At 38.0% G+C, this 9,369-nt stretch overlaps 1 pseudogene; it reads left to right on the forward strand.

Annotated features, from left to right (window-relative positions):
- Nucleotides 1-3,174: 3,174 nt before the first annotated feature.
- On the forward strand, nt 3,175-7,265 carry LOC136272127 (uncharacterized protein KIAA1958-like; annotated as a pseudogene).
- Nucleotides 7,266-9,369: the final 2,104 nt, after the last annotated feature.

Consider the following 9,369-nt stretch of genomic DNA (forward strand, 5'->3'; position numbering starts at 1 on the left):
TGGCAAACATATTTCCAAAAATGTGAACATTGACAAGCATACTAATAAATCAACCGAAAGCATCATGTCAACAACGAATGAAATCGCCCAGTTGTTGTGTAATGTTAGAGAGCATGTAGTTAAACTAGGGAGAAATCGCTTGAATTTTGATGACTCTGATCTTAATGATGACGATCTTCAGACATTGATTGGCTTAACAACATTTGACTTTGACAACCTTGTGAAATCTGTCAACCCTTGCGAAATACAAAATTGAGATCATCAAGAAATGCAATTGGTATCCTTCTGTTTAAACTAAGAACTGGTCTCGCAATTGCACTACTGTGTGCGTTTAAGAATAAACGAGTTGTTAGCCATATCATTAAAAGCGCTCAACTGGCTCTGTTGCGTGATTTTGTACCTGAAAACATTAGTTTTAACCATATCACTCACGAAGAAGTTGTCGAAAACCACATAACCGACATTTCAAAACAATTGTTTCCTGATCCCAATTCTAACAGGGTCATGCTGGTTCTAGATGGTACATATATTTTCATTCAGAAGTGTTCAACGTACAGGCTTCAAAAATTGACTTATTCGATACACAAGAATAGACCTCTAGTATTAACCCTTCATTATAACAAGCACAAATAGTAATATCATGGATGTCATGGGCCCATACCTTGCACATGGAAGCAACAATGACTCGTCAATTATTACCCATATCATAAAGTCCAACTGTGGAAATTTTATGGATTTCATGAAAGACGACGACATTCTCGTCGTTGATAGAGGTTTCCGCGATGCACTGGACTTTTTGAATGATTGTGGGTTTATAACAGAGATGCCCCCTTTCTCAACAAGTCTATGAAGCAGCATACCACTTTAGAGGCCAACTTGTCGAGGTGCGTGACCAAAGTACGCTGGGTTGTAGAGGCAGTTTATGGCCGGTTAAAAAAGTAGAAGTTTCTGGACCATGTCGTTCCAAACAGCCACATACCATACATAGGGGATTTCGTGCGAATCGTGGCCAGTCTCCTCAACAAATATAAACCGCCTATAAAAATTAACGATGACGGAGACGATAATCTGGCAAGAACCATGCAACTTGCGTGTGCATCAGTTGAAAATCCAGTAGAGAAACGTGTCTCAGAAAATCCTTCTGTCAGATTTCATGGACGATCCAAAACTTGGAAAGCTATTTATGCTCATGATCTCGTTGACTTCCCTATTCTCTCCCTTGATCTTAGAAACCTCACATTTGTTATTTATCAGCTTTAACAAGCATCTAGATATAACGATGAACATTTAACTGGGGGTGATTATCACATTCACTTATCTACAGCAGCACTAGACATTCTGCATGCACGTATCAAGTCTTGCCATGTTGCTAGCAAGCAATTTCACCTTTGGATACAGTATTCCCCTACCGAAATCCAAGAATGGTACTGCCAGTGTAAAGGAGGGACTAGGACCGTCGGATGTTGTGCACATGTCTGTTCCGTAACTTGGTTTTTAAATAAGCTATGCGAGACATCAACAGTATGCACCAAAAGCTGACAAATATTTCAATCTGCAAAATCTTGAATAATATTCAAGATTTAGCAGATAGAATCATGACGAACTGTACAAAGGAAGGTGTTGTTCAAACTGGCAAGGAAATAATAGCATGTCCCTATGGACATGTAGAAAATGAAGGCTTAGATTTGCTGCGGTACAGGAAATTTGCTTCTAAAGTTATGACTGAAAACATGTACATGTATGTTCGAGTTCAAACCCTACGACCAACTTCTGATGGTGCCAATTTACATTCTTTGAGATCTCGCTAACAAACTTAAGTTAGCTAGGTCGGGGTTAAAACTTGAAACCTGGGGTGGTTTGAATCCGATAATAAAAAAAGTTTTACCACTGAAAAGTACTGTAAGTTTAAAAGTAATACCATGCAAATATAAACTGAACTGTGATACCCAGAAATGTACGTGCCGAAAGCTTGGTGTTGAAAGCACAGCTGGTTGTGGAGAATGTCATGAAGTGAACTGTTCTAACTCTGTAAGGGATATAAGACGAAGGTGGTCTATTATATCAGATATTGGCCTGGATGAGGCGCGTAGCGCCGAATCCAGTCCAATATCTGACATAATAGACCACCTGAGTCTTATGTCTTACTTAAAACATTGCTTTGCTACAATAATTGCATATAAAATATTTTTTAACGAAACAAAACAAATACTTAAAGATGTATATTTAATTAATTAAAAAATGTTTTATGAAACATATCCGATAAAAATTGCGTTAATACAATGTTATTCGAAACGCATTCTTGTGTTCCTTTCACATATGAAATATCTGGTCACTGCTATTGTTATAATACGGTACTCGCAGTTCTTTTAATGGAAAACAAATCGAGCACGTCTGCTATTTTAAAAAGGTACTCCCAAACAGGTTTTATTTGTTAAGGCTAAGCGGGGTACATAAGGGGTTTTGTCATCAAAAAACATGATTTTGGTGACGATTTTTCCTTTATTGAACCCTGATAATATTGTACTGACACGTAGGCATAAAATTGGCTATAAATACAGAAGAGCTTGCTTTTTGATTATCAAACTTTGGATGTCTTAAGCAAAATGGTTTCGGATGACGAGTTTCCCTTAACACAAAACAAATATTGCGATGATTCTCCAACTGATGAAAATTCCGACGTAATTCTAAATGACATTTTAGACTTGGAGGAAAAAACCAGGAATAAAGCAAATTTCCAAATGAATTTTGATTTCAAAAGTGACCGTTTCTCTGATATTTCCGATTTTGAAGAAGACAACAATCTTTTGATACAAGCTTCTCAGGAAAATTGAAAAAAACCCAGAATGTTCCGAACGCTTTTCTATACCTCTACAGGAATGGGATGTACAAGAATTCGTTATGAACTCGAAACTTATCAACACCATCAACAAGACGCGATGGGCAGTGAGTGTTTTTAATTCTTGGAAAAACGCTCGTGGTTGAGAAGGCGAACTACTAACAATGTCCAATGAAAGTTTGAATTTAGCGCTGAAATTTTCCATTCTCGAAGTCCGCAATAAGTCTGGAAAAGAATATTATCCGAACACAATTTATGAACTAATTATTTCTCAACAGCATTATTTGAGAGCAAACAAAAGGTTTGTGATTTTTCTGGACGACACCGAGTTCAATACAATGCGTGAGGTTTTGGACGCCAAGATGAAAAGCCTGTCTAAACAAGGTATCGGACTTAAATGAACTACAGATCCTCGACCCATGAGAGTACCGGAGAGTCCCCTAGTTTACTTATGCTGGGAAGAGAAGTTGAGCTCCCTGTAGATTTGTTATATGGTCGCCATGATACCCCCAGACTTCCTGTTGATCCCTACAATGGTTATATACATGAATTTCGAAGTACAATGTTTGAGGTGCATGAGTTAGCAAGGTCACAAATGTTAAAGCTGGAGCCCGACAAAAGAGAAAGTATGATCAAAATGTGAAACAATACCAATATAATGTTGGTGATCTTGTCCTTCTGAACATACATAAAACAATGAAGATGCACCCTAAATTTTCCAAGAACTGGGAGGGTCCTTATACCTTTATCCAGAAAATCTCTGACCTTATTTATGAGATTTCCAGGGGTCCCTCGGGAAAGAAAAGGATTGTACATCACAATCTTCTCAGGCCATACATTGGCAGGGAATAAGCTGGCACTCACATATATCCTGAAAGAATAAAATAATAATAATGAATTATTATGAAAATTATCGGGAAATTCTTGTTACAATTATTCCACAGAAAAGAAAAAAATGATTTTTTTTCTATATAAGTACCTATATTTTTTACAGATGTATGTGGACTGCAGACTCTGTTCTAGGTCATTCCCATCTAGACGGCAGTTGTCCCGTCATTTTCAGGAAGTGCATGGAGATCTACTGGAGTGTAGTGTTTGTAAATATACTCTCCCAGCCACCAGGAAGTATCTCATGGAGCAACATATCACCAGAAGGCATGAGGGAAAACCTCTGACATGGACTGTACGTAAGAGGGAAACCTTCAGGAACCCTGGTGCTTATCAGCCTGACTTTCTGGAGTACAGGCCGAGGAGAATTACTTCCCGGAGATCCCCACGCAAGTCCCCCCGGAAGTCCCCTAGACGGCCTCATGTCCAAAAACCACAGATTTCAATTCATCCCCTGTCAGTAAGAATCTTGGAGGGCCATCTTCTCCGATTACCCCACTGAGGTCTCCATCCATTTCCGTGTCGCTCGGCAGCCCCATGGAGGTCGACATGTACAGCATTAATCCTGCTACCCCTGAGAGGAGGGTGTTAATGAAAAGCCCCGTACCTGCCATTTCTGTCTCATCAAGTCATCCCAGGCCCTTGACTTCTCCATCTTGTGGTTTTGCTGCTGAAACTTCGCCTGGGATCGTCAGTGCCAGCGAGAGAGATCTTCATAGACCTACCACGGACAACAGCCTCATCTGTTGTTCTGCCCTCTGTTTCTCCAGGACCCGTGCTCTCCCTGAGACGTACAACCCTGATCATCTTGGACTTTTCTCCATGCCTGATTTTGATTTCCTTTCTGATCTTGATCACCAGCTTCAAGCTTCTTCACCGAGTGGAGCTCAGGAATCTTCCCTCCCTGTAAAACCAGCTTTTGAGTATTCTCTTCCAGTTCCAGCTAATCAACCAAAACCAATTTTATCTGTCCCTGCACCCTCGTCATCTTTCCAATCAACTACTGCAAAGAATCCCAGCGTCAACGTTCCATCCTACATTCTCCATAAAAGTGAATCATCTCCCTCTTACCAGTGAGAAGATTTAGTCAATGACCCCAGATTTTTCTTTGCCGGTGCCCCCAGTTTTGAGAAAAACGACTTTGTTGCCTGTCTGCTTCAGAGCACAAATCTGGATGCACGACGTCAAGGTGGCCGAAAATTATCGTGGCTTCCTCTGGGATCCTTTGCAATAGAAAGAAAAGAAGAGCTCCGCTTTCCCGATGGAAGACAGTACTGCCTGACGAGCACAATCTGTAGAAACCCCCACTACCACATCAAAGACACCAAGTCCACTCAAACCGATTTTTCCACTTCATTTCATCATCTTGAAAGTGCGACGTAGGGACTCAAGTATCCACAGTCCAGACATTCACCCTTGGGGACTGATCCACCAGTGTGACTGTGTCTTATTTCCAGAGTTATTGTGACTTTAACTGAGACCTAAGTAGGAAATTATAAGAACTGTAATTGCATTTGTTTGTGTTGATAGTGGATGTGAATTTCGCATTCACTATCATAATTTATAATAGTGTCAATGTGTATATAGATATTTAAAGGGACGTATATTCCCTGAGATTCACATGTGATGATTATGCGTGTTTATTGATGTTTCCTTAAATTTTCACAATTTTATTCCAATTATTAAATTGTTGATTGCTTAATATGTGTAATGAATTGGTAAGTGTGTTTTAAAACTCCCTCATGTTATTCACTTTATATGTATCAAATTTACTTACCGTTCGAGGACGAACGTTTTCTTAATGGCGGGGGTGGTGTGACAGCTCAGCTGTCAGAATTAGTAACACTCGTTATACAAAAATTATTACGAGAATAATTGATATTCTACGATCAACAAATGTCTATAGATTGATAGACATCACTACTGGATGATTACGTGTGCAATTATAAACACGTCCTTTAAATTTAACAAAACATAGGCGAAATCGACTTTCCATGTGATGGCCGCCATTGTTTACGATGTCGCATGTGGGTCAAATATAGACATGCTGATAGCGGTTTTCAATCACGAAGATAATAAACACCACCTACCTCCATCAAAGTTGTATTACTTTTCCATATTGTTTTCCATAATATTAATTACTGGCACACGGTAATATTAGTTAAAATCCATTATTTAATTCCACTATATAATTCAATTGGGGATGCAGCGTTTCCGGTTTGGTAATGTTACCAATTCGACGTCATCTGTGGTAAACGTCATCAGATCATATTGGTGATCCCGCATATCCGGTTAAAATACTATATATATACGTGCATTCCCGCATTTGGACACAATTGGGGTTTGGGTTTATATGGAAATTACACCTACTTACGAAACAGTAAGTCTGAGAAAGTATTCGGGTGCCAGTTTATTACTTGCTGAAATACCTCTAAATGATTTATTTAGGCCCTGGGATTTATTCACTTACCAATTCTATTTCCAAGGGGAGTCTATGTATTTAAAAGTATAACCTGTGATTTGTTTGTAAATTAAATTCATCAATTAGAATTATCGGTCTTTGTCTTCTCTTTTCGTTTATTGTCATGCATTAACACTCATCAAAAGAAACTGCGCTCGGGTACGTTACAGACGACAAGCTGACTTCATTTCGATAGATCAAGAAAATATCATGTGGCAGAAAGGAATGCTAGGAACTCACCGAAGCGTCTTTTGGACACTTTACTATACAGCCTTGGACTTAATTTTGTACTCCGTGCAGCTCAAGAGCACAGGAATCTAAGGGTTGGTGAAAACTCACAACTGACTATCAAAACATCTCCGAAGAACGTTAGATACTTGGTATACAAGGAGGATGTGTCAAAGTGCAATTCAGGGGGTCTAAATCACCGCAAAGTGGAGCCTGTAGTTACAAGAGCCTATGAAAATCTACTCCAGCCTGAAAGATGTGTTGTAAAACTCTTTGAAAAATACATGAGTTTACGGTACGTAAAAATAAATTCCTTATATAACGTCATTTCCTCGATTTGTGTATTTCATGCATCGTTAATATATTTATTTTTCTCTTTTCAAGCCCCAGCTGTGGAAAATGCGATGCATTTTATCTGAGACCAAAACTGCACCAAAAGGAAGTGTATGGTATGACAGTGTACCAGTGGGTATTCATACTTTACAACAGACAGTGACGAAGATATGCAAAGAAGCAGGTTTTGGTGGATACTATACAAATCATTCCTTGAGGGCTACTGCTGCAACACACCTTTATGCTGCCGGGGTCGACGAACAACTTATCGCCGAAAAAAACAGGCCATAGGTCCTATGCCATTCGCGCATACAAATGTACTTCGGAGGAACAACAGCAGAGAGTCAGTGATTTGATACAAAAACAGTCTATTGTCTCAGCATCAGAGTCCAAAAAAGTAAAATCTAATGAAAGTGTTTCTCTTGGATCAGCTAAAGAAATTAAAATTACAGCTGGGGATGTTACCGTTAATTTGAAACTTTGAAATGGTTACCGTTGGTACAATTTTGGATTTATATTGTGTTCTTTTGCTCATGAAGGATATAATCTAAATGTTTAACAATTACTATAAAACACGGTTATTTTCCGTATTTACAGTTATGCACATGTTTTCAATTAATCTTTTTCGTGATGTTTTGGGGTTTTTCAGTCCTGTAATAGCTTTAATATTGGCCCTGCCTCTATAATATTGGGCAGTGCCTTGTACAATATGAGAAATAAAGTACTATAAAGACAAAGAGTTGACTCACAGCAATGTTTTAAGTTGGTTTGGTGTCCACCGATATACACGATTGTAAGTTCTTTTAATAAGAGGGATATGCGTCCATCATGTACATTTGAGGATAAGAATCTAAACATTTTTTGAACTGGCTTGTTTCTGTCCGAAACTGGCCAAGAATGTTGCTAAAAGATATAAAAGCAATAAATATGAAGTCCCACATGTCATTACAATACATATCCCATTGTGACTAATGCGAGGTCAAAAGTGGGAAGTCTTATTGTGATACCAAGATTGCCCACACGAAAGGGAAGTTGAGTAAAGAAGCAGCATCAGGCCATAACATCATCACTGCATCTGACATAAAATTAGCCATCGACTTGCACGTAGGAACGACTGGATGCCAAGCTTCACATGTTGAACTCCTTGAAAAACCCTTTCCTATACCCAAATGTACAATGTAAGGCATCACCAGGATATCAAATTTGAAGTTTGGTCAAGGACTAATAAAATCAGATTTTGTTCCGCCCTGAAGCAGTAGGAACATATGAAAACAACAGATTGAAGTAAAATCAGTATTACTTTGAATTTTGCAGTTGATCATTGCTTTCCGTGTCCGGAAGAAGGGTGTATTCAGATCTTTAATAGATATAAATGGGGGATATGAACAATCATTGTTTAACAGGCAATTTTACACTCGCACACACACACACACACACACACACACACATACGCGTAAGAACCTTCAAGTTGGGTCCTCTAACGTAACACAGGCGAATGGGAACCCCCTTTTCTAGCTGGTATTTTGCAATGCTTTTTCTGCTACGTATTTATTTTACTATTACTATTGACATGTGCTATTTGAAATTTTGATTTCACAAGTATTTAATAATAAGACAAAACACCTGCAAGTGAGGATTTCCGGTTCAGATACACCCTGCCTACTAAAGACCACAAGATACACAAGATCAACTGAGGACACCTCATACACAGTGGTAACTGAGAACATTACACGAACGAGACTTTCTGTGGAGTTATTTGGCCTTTTATTAGTTGTACTTTTAATATTGGCCATGTCTTATAAATGAGACAAAGTGCGAGCAACGTATCTGTCTTTGAGCAAAATAAACAAACAAATAAAAATTAAATGCGTTGCTTTCCGTGAAATGCTAACACTTTTAAATAAAACCAATGGTTTTATATACAGCTAGTGTATGTCAATGAAATGACTTAAGTTTTCTCGGTTTGACCTCTATTTTCGCAAAGGTAATCATAGTCAAAATGCATAATTTTGATCTGTCATGATATCCGAGTTATAAATATTCTATGAAAAATAAAAGTAAAAACAATAGAATTTTACCGGCCTTCCAGTATTTTTACTTATCAACGCAAATTTTAAAAACAATATATATATGTATATTTTGACAGAACAATTGATACCTATTCTTGATAAAATCATTTCTTTCTAAATAATGATATGTAAACACCTATGTCATTTACTAAGGTTGCATTGGATCATGTTTGTCGTATAAATAGGACTTTATTCGTACGCACAAACTGCAATCTATCAACGTTGTTTTACAATAATGTAAAATAATACTTTCATCAGTTATTGTAATAAAAACAAAATAATATATAGACAGTTGATTAATACAGTGCAAGAAAAGTAACAAATACGCCGTAAATCATCTACTAATGAGTACTGAAATTACATAGTCAAACTAATACACATCAAATGAGGACTTTGATACACACTTTCAACATAGGTCATATTGATATACATACCGTCAAATGGGGACTTTAATATACACACTGTCAACCGAGGTCATATTGATACACATACCGTCAAATGGGGACTTTGATATACACACCGTCAACAGAGGTCATTTGATACACATACCTTCA

This window comes from Magallana gigas, chromosome 2 (assembly GCF_963853765.1).
Source record: "Magallana gigas chromosome 2, xbMagGiga1.1, whole genome shotgun sequence".
Lineage (NCBI taxonomy): Eukaryota > Metazoa > Mollusca > Bivalvia > Ostreida > Ostreidae > Magallana > Magallana gigas.